Source organism: Hemitrygon akajei, chromosome 12, assembly GCF_048418815.1.
Source record: "Hemitrygon akajei chromosome 12, sHemAka1.3, whole genome shotgun sequence".
In the NCBI taxonomy this organism is placed as follows: domain Eukaryota; kingdom Metazoa; phylum Chordata; class Chondrichthyes; order Myliobatiformes; family Dasyatidae; genus Hemitrygon; species Hemitrygon akajei.
Window position 1 is genome coordinate 56,008,958 of NC_133135.1, and position 16,610 is coordinate 56,025,567.

Consider the following 16,610-nt stretch of genomic DNA (forward strand, 5'->3'; position numbering starts at 1 on the left):
CTAACGTGGCTTTATGATGTTTATTGATTTTATAAATTGATTTATAAATTGGCCTGGATACCTAGGACTTGTTTCCAAAATATTCACCTGGATCCACAAGCTGTGGAGAGACAAGAGAACACTGATTGGGCCAGACACCGATACACCCGTAAGGAGTCCACAGCCTTTACAGCTCTGATCAGAATAAGTGAATGTGGTGAGCCGGGGTCAATGGTACGTACCTTGTGTGAGACTTCGGAACTCTGGAAAACCTCCAGATGACTACGCCTACATGAGCTGCACCTGGCTGCAGCTGCTTACAAACCATGTTAGTTTGTGCACATGGTTGATCTTCGGCTCAGACGGGAAAAATGAGGAGTTGATAGACAGGAGCTATGGAGAGGCAGTCACCCCTAAGTTGTAGGAGGCAGGTAGCTGGGTGGCTGTCAGAAAAGAGAAAGAAAATCGGCAGCCAGTGCAGAGTCCCGCTATGGCTATTCTCCTCGACGATAAGTCTTTGGATACTGTGGGGCGGGGGAGCGATCTACCAGGGAAAAGCCACAGCTACTGGGTCTCTGACATTGAGTCTAGCTCTGTAGGACTTCAGGAGGGCACAACGGCTCCTCAGTAGAGATCGTAAAGAGCAGCAAATTTCTTGGTGTTCACCTGGCGGAGAATCTCACCTGGTCCCTCAACACCAGCTTCATAGCAAAGAAAGCCCAGCAGCGTCTCTACTTCCTGCGAAGGCTGAGGAAAGTCCATCTCCCACCCCCCCATCCTCAACACATTCTACAGGGGTTGTATTGAGAGCATCCTGAGCAGCTGCATCACTGCCTGGTTCGGAAATTGCACCATCTCAGGTCACAAGACCCTGCAGCGGATAGTGAGGTCAGCTGAGAAGATCATCTGGGTCTCTCTTCCCGCCATTACGGACATTTACACTACACGCTGCATCCGCAAAGCAGACAGCATTATGAAGGACCCCTCGCACCCCTCATACAAACTCTTCTCCCTCCTGCCGTCTGGGAAAAGGCACCAAAGCATTCGGGCTCTCACGACCAGACTATGTAACAGTTTCTTCCCCCAAGCCATCAAACCTCTCAATACCCAGTCTGGACTGACACCAACTTACTGCCCTATTGTCCTGTTTATTATTTATTGTAGTGCCTGCACTGTTTTTGTGCACTTTATGCAGTCCTGGGTAGGTCTGTAGCCTAGTGTTGTTTTTTTTTCTGTGTTGTTTTTTACGTAGTTCAGTCTAGTTTTTTGTACTGTGTCATATGACACCATGATCCTGAAAAAGCATTGTCTCATTTTCACTATGTACTGTACCAGCAGTTATGGACGAAATGACAATAAAAGTGACTTGACTTGACTTGACTTGAAAGGGGGAAGTAGAGGAGTACAATAGTGTAAGGGGATTCCTTAGTAAGAGAAGCTGACAGGAAATTCTGTGAATGTGAAAGAGACTCCCCGATGGTTTGTTGCCTCCCAGGTGCCTGGGTCAGGGATGAGTCTACAGCATTCTAAAGACGGAGGGTGAACAGCTGAAAGTCATGGTACATATTGATACCAGTGACATAGGCAGAAAAAGGGATGAGGTCCTGAAGAGAGAATACAAGGAGCTCGGTAGAAAGCTGAAAAGCAGGACCTCAAAGGCAGTAATCTCTGGATTGCTGCCTGTGCCACACACCAGTTAGGTGTTGATGAAAGAAAGGTCATCAACTCCCTCCCCCACACGGAAAAGAAAAAGGAACAAAACTCACAAACCCCAAACAGAGAAAAACAGTGACAATAACAATCCTCGACCACCTCATTTGCAAAGAAGTACAGTGACAGTAGCATCAGAGCCCCCAAACCCCCTCTTGCACGCACAAAGAGCTAACAGCTTACCCACCCGCCAATCAGCCACAAGAAAGAAACCACCAAAAAATAACCTGAAAGAGACCAATATAAAGAACAGTCCAACAATCACATAAATCTCAGAACATCAAATAGCCCTTCCATGACTCATAACTCATGCCTAGTCCGAACGTCACCAACCAGGCTACTGATCCGGTAACCTCCGTTAGGAGCAAACGCTGACCCCCCCCCTCCCCCGTATGCTCCTTGACGGCCTCCATTGAGAGTGATCACTGACAGTCTGGCCTCTGTTGGGAAAAATCGCTGATCCCCTCCGGGAGTTATACAGGCCTCTGAACAGTAACCTGGATGTGGGGTGCAAATTCCAATGGGAGATAGAAAAGGCATGTAAAAAGGGCAGTGTTACGTTAGTCACCGGGGATTTCAATACGCAGGAAGATTGGGATTGGTGCTGGATCCCAAGAGAAGGAATTTGTAGAAAGCCACAAGATGGCTTTTTAGAGCAGCTTGTGTGGCTGAGCCCACTAGGGAAATGGAAATTCTGGATTGTGTATTATGTAATAAACCAATTTTGTTTAGGGAGCTTAAGGTAAAAGAGTTCTTAGGAGCCAGTGATCATAATATGATAGAATTTACCCTGCAGTTTAAAAGGAAGAAGTTAAAATCAGATGAATCAGTATTACAAACATGAGAAAATCTGCAAATGTTGGAAATTCAACCAACACACACAAAATGCTGGAGGGTCTCAACCTGAAAATCAACTGTACTTTTTCCCACAGATGCTGCCTGGCCTGCTGAGTTCCTCCAGCATTTTGTGTGTATCAGTATTACAGTGGAATAAAGGGAATTCCGGAGGCATGAGAGAGGTGCTGGCCAAAGTTGAACAGAAGGGGACACTAGCAGGGACAACAACAGAACAACAATGGTTGGATTTTCTGGGAGAAAGTTGGAAGGCGCAAAATAGACACATCCCAAAAAAGAAGAAATATTCTAAAGGGAAGATAAGGTAAGCGTGGCTGTCAAGGAAAGTCAAAGACAGCATAAAAGCAAATGATATGGTATATAATACAGCAAAAATTAGTGGGAAGTTAGAGTATTGAGAAGCTTTTAAAAACCAACAGAAGGCAGCTTAAAAAGCCATACACTAGCCAATAACATAAAAGAGGATGCAAAAGATTTTTCAGATATATAAAGAGTAAATGAGAGGTGAAGATAGATATCGGACAGCTGAAAAATTATACTGGAGAGGTAGTAATAGGTTACAAAGAAATGGTGAATGAACTTAATAGGTCTTTGCTTCAGTCTTCACTGTGCAAGTTACCAGCAGTATGCCAGAAGTTTGAGAGTGTCGGGAACAGAAGTGAGAATAGTTGCTAATATGAAGGAAAAGGTGCTTTGGAAGCTGAAAGGTCTAAAGATGGATAAATTATCTGGACCAGAGGGACTACACCCAGAGTTCTGAAAGAGGTAGCCAAAGAGATTGTGGAGGCATTAGTAGTAATCTTTCTAGAATCACTGGATTCTGGTATGCTTACGGAGACCTGGAAAACTGCAAATGTCATTCCATTCTTAAAGAAGTGAGGGAGGCAAAAGACAGGAAATTCTAGGCCAATTAGCCAGGCTTCAGTGGTTTGGAAGACATTTAAATCCATTCTTAAGGATGAGGTTTGGGGTACTTGGAGGCAAATAGACTGAAGTCAGCATGGCTTCCTTAAGTGGATATCTTGCCTGACAAATCTGTAGGAATTCTTTGAGGAAATAACAGGCATGATAAACAAAGGAGAGTGAGTGGATGTTGTTTACTTGGATTTTCAGAAGGCCTTTGACAAGATGCCGCACATGAGGCTGCTAAACAAGATAAGCACCCAAGTTATTAGAGGAAAGATACCAGAATGCATAGAAAATTGGTTGATTGTCAGGGGGCAAACAGTGGGTCTATATTGGTAGGCTGCCAGTGACTAGTGGTGTTCTGCAGGTGTCAGTGTTGGGACCACTTTTTTCAGATTATATATCAATGATTTGAATGATAAAATTGATGGCTTTGTGGCCAAGTTTGCAAATGATAACAAGATATGTGTAGGGGCAGGTAGTGTTAAGTAAACAGGAAGTCTGCAGAAGGACTATTTGGGACAATGGGCAAAGAAGTGGCAGATGGAATAAAATGTAGGGACATGTGTTTTCATCCACGTTAGTAGAAGGAATAAAGGCATAGACTATTTTCTAAGCAGAAAGGATAATCAGAAACCAGATGTGCAAAGGAATTTGGGAGTCTTCATGCAGAATTCCCTAAAGGTTAACTTGCAAGTTGAATCAGTAGTAAGGAAGACAAATGCAATCTTAGCATTAATTTTGAGAAGACTCGAATATAAAAGCAAGGATGTAATGCAGAGCAACACACACAAAATGCTGGTGGAACGCAACAAGCCAAGCAGCATCTATAGGAAGAAGTACAGTTGATGTTTTGGGCCAAGACCCTTTGTCAGGACTAACTTCTTTCAGGTTGTCGTGACGAAGGGTCTCGGCCCGAAATGTCGACTGTACTTCTTCCTATAGATGCTGCCTGGCCTGCTGAGTTCCACCAGCATTTTGTGTGTGTTGCTTGAATTTCCAGCATCTGCAGATTTCCTCGTGTTGATGTAATGCTGAAGCTTTATAAGGCACTGGTCACAACACACTTAATGTGTAAGCAGTTTCGGACCCTTTATCTTAGAAAGGATGTGCTGGCATTGGAGAGTGTCCAGAGGAGGTTCACGAGAATGATCCCAGGAATGAAGGGGTTAGTGTATGATGAGCATTTTATGACTCTGGGCCTGTAGTCACTAGATGTTAGAAGTATGAGGGGGGATCTCATTAAATATTGAGAGACTGGTATAGAATGGATGTGAATAGGATGTTTCCTATCGAGTGGGAGTCTAGGATCAGAGGTGCAGACTCAGAATAGAAGGACTTACCTTTTGAAAAGAGATGAGATAGAATTTATTTAGCTGGAGGTTGGTAAATCTGTGGAAATAACGGCTGTGTAGGCTAAGTCATTGGATATATTTAATGTGGAATTTGATAGGTTCTTGATTAATAAGGGCATCATAGGTTACAGGGTTAAACCAGGAGAATGGGATTGGGAGGGATAATAAATCAGCCATGATAGAATGGTGGAACAGACTTGATGGGCTGAATGGCCTTTCTGTTCCTATGTCTTATGGTCTTATGATCTTTTGTGTAATCAAATCAGTTACCAGAAGACACAAAATGATTACTTAGAATGGCATAATATATTAGTAGCTGAGAATTACGAATATTTTTCTTATTTACTTTTTTCTACAACATTCCCCTACATCCTCCGTCACTTCAAAATATCTTTGCCTGCACTGTTGTCCCATTTCTCCCCAATTTCACCCATATATGTGGCATCATCTCGTCTGAGTTATCCATGCACAATTCTGGACCATTGATAAAACAATTTTACCATCATTTCTAATCCTTTATGTTAGTTTCCCTCATCAGCTTTCTGCATATTTCCCTTCCTCATCGTTACAAAAAACTACTCAGTGTGTCAGGCAGCATTCTTAGAGAAAGAAAGACTGAAAAGGTGAGTTGTTGTTCCTTATGTTACACAGATTCACTGAAAGATGTAGAGGGCTGGGGACGGTGATTGAATGGGAATAAGACAAAAAGTTTGTGACAGGTGTCTGAAAGTCTGGCCTAATGCTTGTGAATTGAATTTAAACATTTTTAAGCAGCCACTCAGTGTGTGTGTCCTCTAGCTTTCTCTATCTCTGATATGGGGAAGCATTTCCTTCAGGCTACCCTACCCTGACTCCTCTTAATTTAACATACCTCAATCAACTCCTCTCTAACCTTCTCCATTCCGGGGAAAACAGAACTAGCTTATACTATCTGATGAACATCCGGATGAAGCTCCACTGCACCCTCTCCACTGCTGACACATCTTACCTATAGAATGATGATCTGAACTGCAGGCAGTACTCAGCTGAGGTCTAACCAAGGTTTTATAAAGCTAGCCTGGGTTTATGTCAGGGGAAACTAGGACTAGATTTGGTTGAAGTTCCTCTGATGGTCATATGGTGTCATCTGCTGGGAAGCTGACTGAGATGGAACATCTCTACCAAAAGTGCAGTGGAGAAATGCACTTAAATTGCTTTGTACCGAAATGTTATTTCAACAAGATAAAAACAATGACAAAAATTTGTAGAAGTTTAGGATCACAAATGTAGAATTTTGACAAGCTACTGAAGAGAATGCAGAGTCACCTGGTTGAGTGGTGCCGCAAAAAAAACTCATGCTCAGCGTCAGCAAAATTAATGAGCTGATTGTTGTGTTCAGGACTATGAAGAAAGAAGAACGTGCCAGTCTACATCGGGGGATCGGCAGTGGAGAGTGTCAGCAACTTTAAATTCCTGGATGCTGACATAGCAGATGATCTGTCTTAGCCTAGCACATAGATACAATCATAAGGAGAGTACACAAGTGTCCTTACTCTCTTAGGAGGTTAATGAGGTTTAGTTTGTCACTGAAGATGCTGACAATCTTCTACTGATGTACTGCTAAGGCATCCTGGCTGGTTGCCTCCTTGTCTGGCACGATTCAAAAGTGTAAGAACATAAGAAACCCCAGAGAGCAGTGGACTCTGCCCAGTACATCATTGTCATGATCCTTTGTTTTTGTTCATCTTTTGTCTTAATTGTGTTTCTTACAAAAATTGTGTATAATTTATGCTTAATTGATATTTTTCTTGGAAATGTTGTTTATATGATGCTACTTGCCTGTGATGCTGCTGGATGTAGGTTTTTCATTATACCTGTATGTATATGCACTCACGTGCATGTGACAATGGACTCAGCTTTGACCTTAACTTTGAGTGTGTTGAATTGGAATTACAACATTAAAACCTTCACCCTGAAATTGTTCAAAGATTGTTGCCAGCATAGGGTAGTTGCCTCACAGACCTAACGGGAAAAAAATGGTAAAGTAACAGACAAATGATTGTTTATATGGACTGGCATATGGCATTCAATGAAGTTTGTCATGAGAATGCTGTGGCTTCTGTATATGGTGTTTCATTAGTTTTATAACTTAGTAGTAGGTATAACTTGTCGTCTGTCACATGTAATAGAGAGAAAGAAGGGTAAGTGCACGAGGAAATAATTCAGAGCCCTGACGTCAATGAGTCTGTTCAAAGGAATGGGACTGCTGTCCCTGGGGTAAAGCTAAGGGGTGCATATGTTTTACAGCCAGCTATTCTCCTCAGCAATGATGAACCCAGTGGCACCGCAGGACGTTTGGAGTACTGTATTACCATCCAACCACCTGCTTGTTGAACTTCCACGCGTGGTCAAGGAAGCACGGAGGTCCAAGGCATGACGCTGAGGTCCAAATGGATTGTGGTCATCAGTTCCCAAAAGATCCTCCATCTATCTGTTAATTTGATTTGCCCCTGTAGCTTGAACTACTAAATGCCAGGAGTTAACAGTGTGATCAAAAAAGTGGTGTACATTTTTCATAATGCTAATTCAGCACTGAATTTAAATGTAAAGTTCTGAGCCATTTAAGATCATTTGGTATATCTTTGCCTGTCAGTTTTCCCAGTGCATTTAATTCAACTTGAGACATGGTAGTTACAGAATCAGGTTAAATTGAACCTTTTTGATGGAGCCGATTCCGGCAGGTGCCAACCTGCCAACCATACAGGCTGAGTGCAAACAAGCTGCCTCCAGCAAGTTTTAAAAATTGATACGTATTTAATTTTGGATGAGCCTACATCACAAACCTTTTACATGCTGTATTTAAGATGGAGGAGGCTCAGTCTAGATTAAAGGCTTGAAATTGAAAGGCATGGTGTGGTTTGAAAAATACCCAGTGACACTGGGCATGTCTGAAGCTGTGGCATGGATCTAAAAAATGTCTTTTTTTTAAAAAACTGCGCAAGCGCTGGCCAGGATGGAAATGATGCAATAATTTGATACAAATTATGTTTAAGATCACATTCTTATAAGTGACTGGGATTGATCTATGTATATAATTTGTGTAGAATTATCCTTTACATGCTGTTGTGTTGCTGATAAGCAATCTTGCAGTACCAATGGGACTGATTTGCTTCAGTACTGGGTTTTTGTTCGGTAAATTAAATCCAGCAGTTTTGCTTTGCCTTGAACTCATTGGCTACCGCTGTGGCATCAATGTTGTCGGTGTTGCTTAATTGTTGTTTTCTTTTTGACTGTATACTTCGTCATAATGGAGCAAGTCCATGGGACTCTTTCGTGCGTTACTCATTTCACATGATTGAGGTTAGTGAGGGTCAGCAGCTAATCTGATCAAGCTGAGAGGAGAAACGTTGTGGGGAATTGCAGAGACTGGAATGCAATGTCTGCGTGATAGCCTAGTACATCAACTCTGCATTTTCAGGAAGAATCACTGGAAAGTACATTCAAAAGGCTAAAAGCAGGCGTGGAGATGGCAATGAAAAATTGGCCTTTGCCCATTGCTTTTGACACCACAAGTTAGTTTATAAGATACCCTTGTGCAGGTAGTGTGATTCACACTATTCATCTGTTACCTTTCTCAATAGGGAGTTATTCTATGTGTGGCTAGGGGAAATGACCATTTACATCTAACCTTCCCTCCCTAAAACAGCTGACTGTCTTAAAGGGACATATTCTCCGGTGCAGCAGGGAATTTTAGGCACTTGAGAACTTATTTTGATTTGGGAGAACATGAAGAATGGTGCAACAACATAGCACCGATGTCAGAATTCTACTCCTTGGATATAAAATTCCTAACTGGCTCATTTGGCAAGAAAGCTTTGCTTTACAGTTAAGCAAGCTTCTTTTTCCCTCCCTCTCCTCTCTTCGCCATTAAATCCTTATACAAAGTGGCCTGCAAAGTTTGTGAGTGGTCCAAGCAATCTGGTCTGTGAGTATAGGGACACAAGCATTTCTGTCTTAGAGATGATGGTATTCATTACCTCACGATTCCCTTGAGTCAAATCTGAGCCTTCTCAGCCTAAAGCTTCTCCAGATCTTCTTCCAAGGACCAGTTTTACCAGTTGTGCTGCCACCACTGTATAAAGGCACTGGTATATTGAAGGTAATACAGAATGCTGGTCATTTTTCAATTCTCTGCAACATTCTAAACTTGTCCCTATAGTTAAGAATGTTTATTTTCTTTTTTTGATATTTGTTCTTTATGGCTAAATTAAAACTGATGTTCAGCAACGAGGAATGTCTGGGACTTCTGGTAAACATGAAACTGTGGTTGTGATGGGATTCATTCAATTACATGAGTTTTTCATGGGCAACATGGCCAGATATAGTCTCTCTAGTTTGATTGCTCCTTTCCTCTTCCTGCTCATCTTACTCCTCATCCTCCTGCCCCCACTCCATCAGCTCCACTGTTGTTTGCTGTACAGCTGATGCCGTGGGCTGAGCCATTGATGCAGAGAGTTTGTTAAGCATAAAACAGGCCTCTGAGTGCCATCAATCATTTGCTCTCTCACATTTTGATTGAGAGCATGGGGTATCATCACACTCTGGATCGTATGTACAAGAGCACATCTTCATCAGATACTTCTCGCAGGCTGGAGCAATCGTTTGGTTCATCAGTAACCATGGTTTAAATGCACTTGGACAGAGATTGCCACATAATGAGGGGTGTAAGGTCTGCTTTAGAGATACTGGGCATTCTCCTGCATGGTAACACAGCTCAAAATCAAAATTCAAAGTTCAATGGAAATTTATTATCAACGTACATATATGTCACCATGTACTAACCTGAGATATAGTTTCTTGTGGACATTCGCAGTAAATACAAATAAAAACACAATAGAATCAATCAGAAACTGCACACAAAATGGACAAACACCATTGTGCAAAAGACAAATGTAGAAATAAAAAAACAAAATATAATAATAAATAAATAAGCAATAAATATTGAGAACATGAGATGAAAAATCCATGAAGGTGAGTCCATGGGTTGTGGGAACAGGTCAGCGTTGGGCTGAGTGAAGTTCTCCCCTCTGGATCAAGAGCTTGATGGTTGAGGGGTAATGTCTGTTTCCGAACCTGGTGGTGTTTGACCTGAGACTCCTGTACCTCATTCTGATGACAGCAGTGAGAAGAGAGCATGGTGCTGGTCCTTGATGATGAATGGTGCTTTCTTGTGGCAGCAATCCTTGTAGATGGGCTCAGTGTGGGGAGGACATTTCATGCATATCCATACTTTTTGTAGGCCATTCCGTTCAAGGGCATTGGTGTTTCCATACCAGGCCATGATGCAACCTTTTAGTATATTTTGCACTGTGCATCTATAGGAGTCTGTCAAAGTATTAGATGATATACAAAGTCTTTGCAAACTTCCATTTAAGTAGAGGAACTGCCATACTTAATTTGTAATGGCACTTACATGCTGGACACAGGACAGATCCTCTGAAGTCATAACGCCAAGGATCCTCTCCACCTCTGATCCCCTGATGAGGACTGGCACATGAACCTCTGCTTTCCTCCTCCTGAAGCCAATAATCAGCTCTTTGGTTTTGCCAACACTGAATGAGAGGTTGTTGTTGTGGCACCATTCAACCAGATTTTCAATCTCCCTCCTATATGCTGATTCGTCACCTCCTTTGATTCAGTCAACAACAGAGGTATCATCAGCAAACTTAAATTTGGCATTGGAGCTGTGATTAGCCTCACTGTCGTAAATATAAAGTGAGTAGAACAGGGGGCTAAGGATGCAGCTTTGTGATGTATGTGTGCTGATGGTGATTGTGAAGGAGATGTTGTTGCCCATCTGAACTGACTGGAGTCTGCAAGTGAGGAAGTTGAAAGTCCAGTTGCAATGCAACAGGAAACTGAGTTAATCAAGTGCCTTACTTTCTGGGTTCACCTGTGAAGAATGTCCATTTGGGAAGAGCAACATTAATCCAGGAATGTTTATGGCATTGCATCTTGGCATGTCAAGCTAATGCTCTAAAGGTAAATGGGCATAACATTTTATAAAAGGAAAATAAAATTGTCATTCTGCCAATTCAGTAAACACAAATATAGCAAATGGCTATAAAGATGTAACTTTAAGCTGAAGATCTTCAAAAATTCTACATAGAGAATAAAAGAATATTTTTTCCATCCTTGAATTTTTTATGATTAATTCACTTTCACCATTTGCTCCTGAAGCATTTGTTATATTTCCAGTAGCATCATATAGTTGACAGTAGTTAGCTCAGCATAAGCTGCAAAATGAATGTGGAATCTTGTTGGTTTGCACCTTTTGGGCTAGCCAATTAATAGGGTAATCAATGACAGAGGATTTAGAAAGACTGAGACCTTCATGCTCAGTATGACTCATTAATTCACTTGCTAAATCACTGAGAAACTTTCAGTGTTGTTTCAAATGTAATAATCTGCAGAATCTGAAAGCACATTGATCATGGTGACAAAATAAATTATCAGTAGTGCTACTCCAAATAATCTGCTTGAGTCACATCATCTCCATAAGTCTAGACAAGTGTTTGAAATAAAAATGGAAAAAGCAGGTTAAATGTCATCAGTAGAAAAGAAACAGCACTGAAGTTACAGTCTGAGTGTTTTGCATGGTCTTATTGTTCAATTTGCAGCTCCCAGAAGAATCTTGTCAATGGTTCTGTTTTAAATCTTTATGACGTGCGATTAATCTACTCAGAACTACATTCAGGACCATTCGTACTCCCTTTTTATTGCGCTATCCTGGTGGCCAATTCTTTAAGAATTTGACCCAGTTATGTTGGGAGCAGTGATGCACCATCAATAACTCTCTGAGACTTGAGGCGAGATATAGGCTTTTATTGGGTAGAAGAAAGAACAAGCAGCAATTGACCACCATACTACATCCTGGAGACTGAGGGCAGGGCTCAGGCCTCAATCGCCTTTATACCGGGGTCTGTGGGAGGAGCCACGGTCAGTGGGAGGAGCCACAGGAGCAGTCAGCAGGGGGGCGTGTTCAGACAGGTATATGTACTTCACCACAAGCAGCATTTCTCAATCCAAGCACAAAATGCAACTGATCTGTTCCCAAAGTAGTGACCATAATTTTCAATTTTTTTCTGGCTGTGCATCAGTTGCCAATACCTTCGTGCTGGGAGTAACAGCCAAGTCCATTAGCAGTTGTGCACAATTCTTTCACTATCATGAAAATTTGTGGCATCGAACAAATTCACCTTTAGTGGCAGTTGTGCACATCCAACATCCTTGGTAGTTATACATACAGTATTAACCTTTCGCAGTCAGTTATATCTATTCACCACTTGGTCCATTATACACTTCACTATCAGGATTCATCGTGTTTACTGTTGGTAGCAGTTGTATTGTCATGTACACACAACCCTGTAAAAGTATCAGCAGCAATAGAACACACCTGGAGTCTGGTTTTGCTGTTAACAAAACACTATTTCATTAGTAACTACATCATATAGTAACTTAAACCAGGTAAATCAAGAGTTAACAGTGTAATGCATATATAGCTGTATAACAAAATAAAGTTCCCAAACTTATTCAAGCTCAGGTGGTAAGAGTTACAGTCTTACGATGGTATGTAAGAAAAGTTCAGTTCAATCCTCAGGTTAATTAATGTGAGATGTTTGTAATTCAAAAGTGAATGTTGTGAGAAGGCAATTACATTGATATTCCACAGATTCCACGATAGCAATGCAAATTAACAATAGCAATAGGTTTTATCTCCGAAGTTGTTCCACTCCACACATGAGGTATCACTGACAGTGATCTTCAACAAATATTCTTGAACATCCTTTCAACACAAGTGAATTCAGCAATGGGACATCTCAAAGTGGTGGCCACAGGATACTCAAACAGAATCCACGTATCACCAACAGTAGCTTATCATGAAGGGGACCATCTTCAAGGGAACCACCACCCAGGCAAGGGTCGACACACCGGTAGATTCCACAAGGTTACCCCAAACACACAACGTGATAGCCCCTTATCCAGTTCTACGACATATGAAATAACTCCAACAGTGATTTGCCACAGGGGTGCCTTTCTTCAGTGAACTACCACCCCCAGACAAAGGGTAAACAAACATGTGGTATTCACAAAGGTTTCCCCTCACCAGAGAACCCACTCCTGTGGATTAACTATGTGACAATTGCATTTTGGTATTCGAATGGAAACAAATTCACCCGCACGGGCTACTTGGAGTGAGAGTCCAAACAGTGATCTCTTTGTCACTGGGTTTCTTCTGTTTCAAACCTTCCTCTCTTCTCCCCTCTCTCTGCAAACTTCTTCTAGTTGCAGCACATGTGAGAGTCATTTATCAATGCTCTGGATCGATCTCAACTCACCCCTTTGGACTACTGAAAGTTTAAAACAGCGACCTCACTCACTGGTGTCTTCCATTGAGCGAATCCATCTTGACTCTAACTGTGTGTTTCTGTGTGTCTGTGACTGTCCTTGTAAAAAGCAAACAAGCTGCAGAGATACCATAACATCGATTGTCCATCAAATAACGCCACCTCTCTCTCTCTCTGGAGCAGCTCAAACTGTTCAAAAGTCAGTCTCATTCTCTCAGTGCTTTAAAGTGACAGTCCACAGAAAAAAATGACCCCTGGGGGTATATAACAGTATGCATTCACTCTGTCACAGTTGTAAAAGTTTTTGCCATGTCCATCATTCATACTCACCACTGGTGACAATTATATACAATTATCATTGTTGGCAGTTGAATGGCTTCACCCTTAGTGGCAATTGTACACATTTATCATCATTTGCAGTTGTATAAGTTCACCAACATGGACAAATGTATACATTGTCTTCTAGTGACTCCTGTATACTACTGATTACCGTCATATATATTCTCCATCAATTACCACCAGTGTCAGCTTCATGTGCAATCATAAAGCACAGGGGGGAGAAAACCTTCACCACACTGTGTCTAAGCCAACCACCAAGTCTCTATACTAATCCCATTTACCAACACTAGGTCCATTCCCTTCCAGGTCTTGGGGATTCAAGCACTAGGTAATTAGTAAATGTTGTGAGCATACCATCACCTCAGGCAGTGATTCCAACCAGCCTGTTTATAAAATCTCATCCTTATATCTCCCCTAAATCTCTTACCTCTTTGGCATTTGGCATTTTGTTGGGAAAATGTCACTGGATAGCAAATAAGATGAGACCCCACATGGATTATCTTCACCCAAGCTCCTTTGCTCATATCAATTCTGTATTACTCTTCTACATGAAATGAGTAACCTCAACCAAGTGATTGACTTCTGGTTTGTTTGTCGCAGTTCTTTTAATGTTTGATCAGAGACCTACTGCGGAGCCCTCCAGATGCATTCTGTGGAATAAGTGTCAATAGCAAGTTAAAGCATAAACAATGGAATGAAGTTAAAGAACAAGAAGATATTGCGGTTCCATGTTAGCTTCCCGGCCAGTCTCAGATGGTGACTGTCCAATCCTAGTGATTTAGAACATATTTCAGGACTGTTCAGACAGGGGTGATATCCTTTGGGTGAAACACCACTTCTAGAGCTAGCCAGCCCTGTTGGTGGATGTGAAGATTCTGTTGCATTATCTTGCAGAAAAGAATACATATCCGGGCTTTATCTCACTTCTACTCTTAGACTTGAAATGCAGATGTTCACCACTGAGTTAATCATAAAAGTAATAGTTATATTTTGAATGTACTTAAATGGCTTTGTTGCGTAGTGGAGTTCATGTCCATTGTGTCTCTTAAAGGACAGAATCCACTTTGCACCTCTAGGAGAATCTGGTTGAGGAGAAGTTTTCCAATGATTTACCCTGTGGTGGTAAGGAGAGAGATCACTCCATAAGTAATACAGACTTATCTCTTTTAAAGATGGTCATGATTACAACATCAGAGGAAATGATAAAGTGGGTGAGGTGGTGGCAGAGCAGTTAAACTGACAAGTAATCCAGAGGGCTGGACTTAAACTACCCCATTTTTGTAAAATTCACTAAAGTGAGAAAATCGGCCTCCTCTCCTACCCTGTGTATGACACTGGATGGTTGTTGTGGTTGAGTCTTAAAATGGCCAAGCAAGTCACTCCAGGGAGTGGGACGGGGTTGCACAATTAATGTTGCCCTTGCCAATGATACCCAGATCATTTGCTACTGGCCTTTTTAAAATTCGCAAAAGCCTTTAGCTCGGTGTCGGGAGGGGGGTGATTATGAAGAAAACTTCTCAAGGTGGGCCATCCTCAGATATTTGTTACTATGCTAAATGAAACCTGCGATCCTTACCATAGTCCCTATCCTGGTTTAGACCATTGTGAAGCAAGGCTGCCTCGTTACACCAATCATCCTATTTCCCCCCACTGGAATATTCCAATTCACCCCTAACAAATAGATTGGGTGAAAGAGAACTTGTTTCACCTTTGCCAACTTCCTTCTTGAACAATTTTCAATCAAAATGTCATTGATTTCCGGTATACAGACAATGCTTGTGTTGGAAAAGGATCTAGTGCTGGTGTATGTGTAACACTCAGAGGCTGTGCTCCAAATCATCGCTGGCTCCAGCACTGAAATCTCTAAAAGTTGGCAAAGTGTGAGTAGGGAACCGCTAACTGGGTGGCCATGATTTGGAGCCATTTGGAACATTAGGTCAGTGGCTGAAGACTTTCCCAAAGCTTCTTGGGAGAGGTGTGGGGTGGCTACACTTGACTGCAGACCTCAAGCAACACCACTCCCTTGACTGAAGGGCAAGGGTGAATGGCAAGTGAGGAGCAGCCCTAGACAGGGCAACTGACTAGGAATTGGTCTTACCCTGGGAGGGAGTGAACGGCCAGCACTGGGGTGGGGGAAGAATAGTGGTAGGCTGGAATAGGAAAGGACGGTTGTAGGAAGGAAACTGTTAAGAGGGAAGAAAAAGTTGAGAAGAGGGGACTGAGGAAAGGAGGGACACTGAGGGAGGAGTATAGGAAAGGGAAAAGGGTGGTGAGGCTGGGATTGGAAGAAGAGAAGATGAAGAGTATGCGTTCATCTACTTCTGTGTAAATCTGCATGTTTGTGTGTGTACGGTCAGAGCACCCCTGTGTGTGACAGATTCTTTGGACTCCTATAGTCCTCGCTGTCTCAGTAAAGCAGCCAGCATAATCAAGAAAAAGATCCTGGCCATGCTCTCTTCTCCCATCTTCCACCAGGAAGAAGATGCAAAAGCACAAACCACCAGTCTCAAAGGCATCCCTCACAATGAATGGTTCCCTATTATGCTACAATGGACCCTTGATCTCACAATCATTATCAGCTTGCACCTTATGGGTACCTGCACTGCCCTTTCCCTGTAACAGTGGAAATGCCATTCGTTTCACCTTGTAACTACCTCAATGCACTGCGTAAGGAATTGAACTGTGTGAACAATGTGCAAGATAAGCTTTTCTCTGTACCTAGGTACCTGTGACAATGGTAACAATCCATTTGCAAAGTGGCCGATGGTTCAACAGTCAGAGCTTGGATCCTATCCTAGCTCTACAGCACACCTTTCAAAATGTGGATTTTATAGCAGAAATCCCAGAAAAAAGATTAGAAACACATACTCCACATTGAATTATTTCCTCCCTAAATTCAGGTCATTAATAGTTCTTAAAGTGTCCGGCAGCATCACTTCTCCATACCACAGCAGACTTGACCAGACTTCCACATTTGTAGGCGGATGAGTCTTTAAATTGGAAATACGTTGAATTTTATCAATCGACACACACGTGGCTCATACTGTAGCAATAGGCTAAATAGGATTCGGAATCTGGC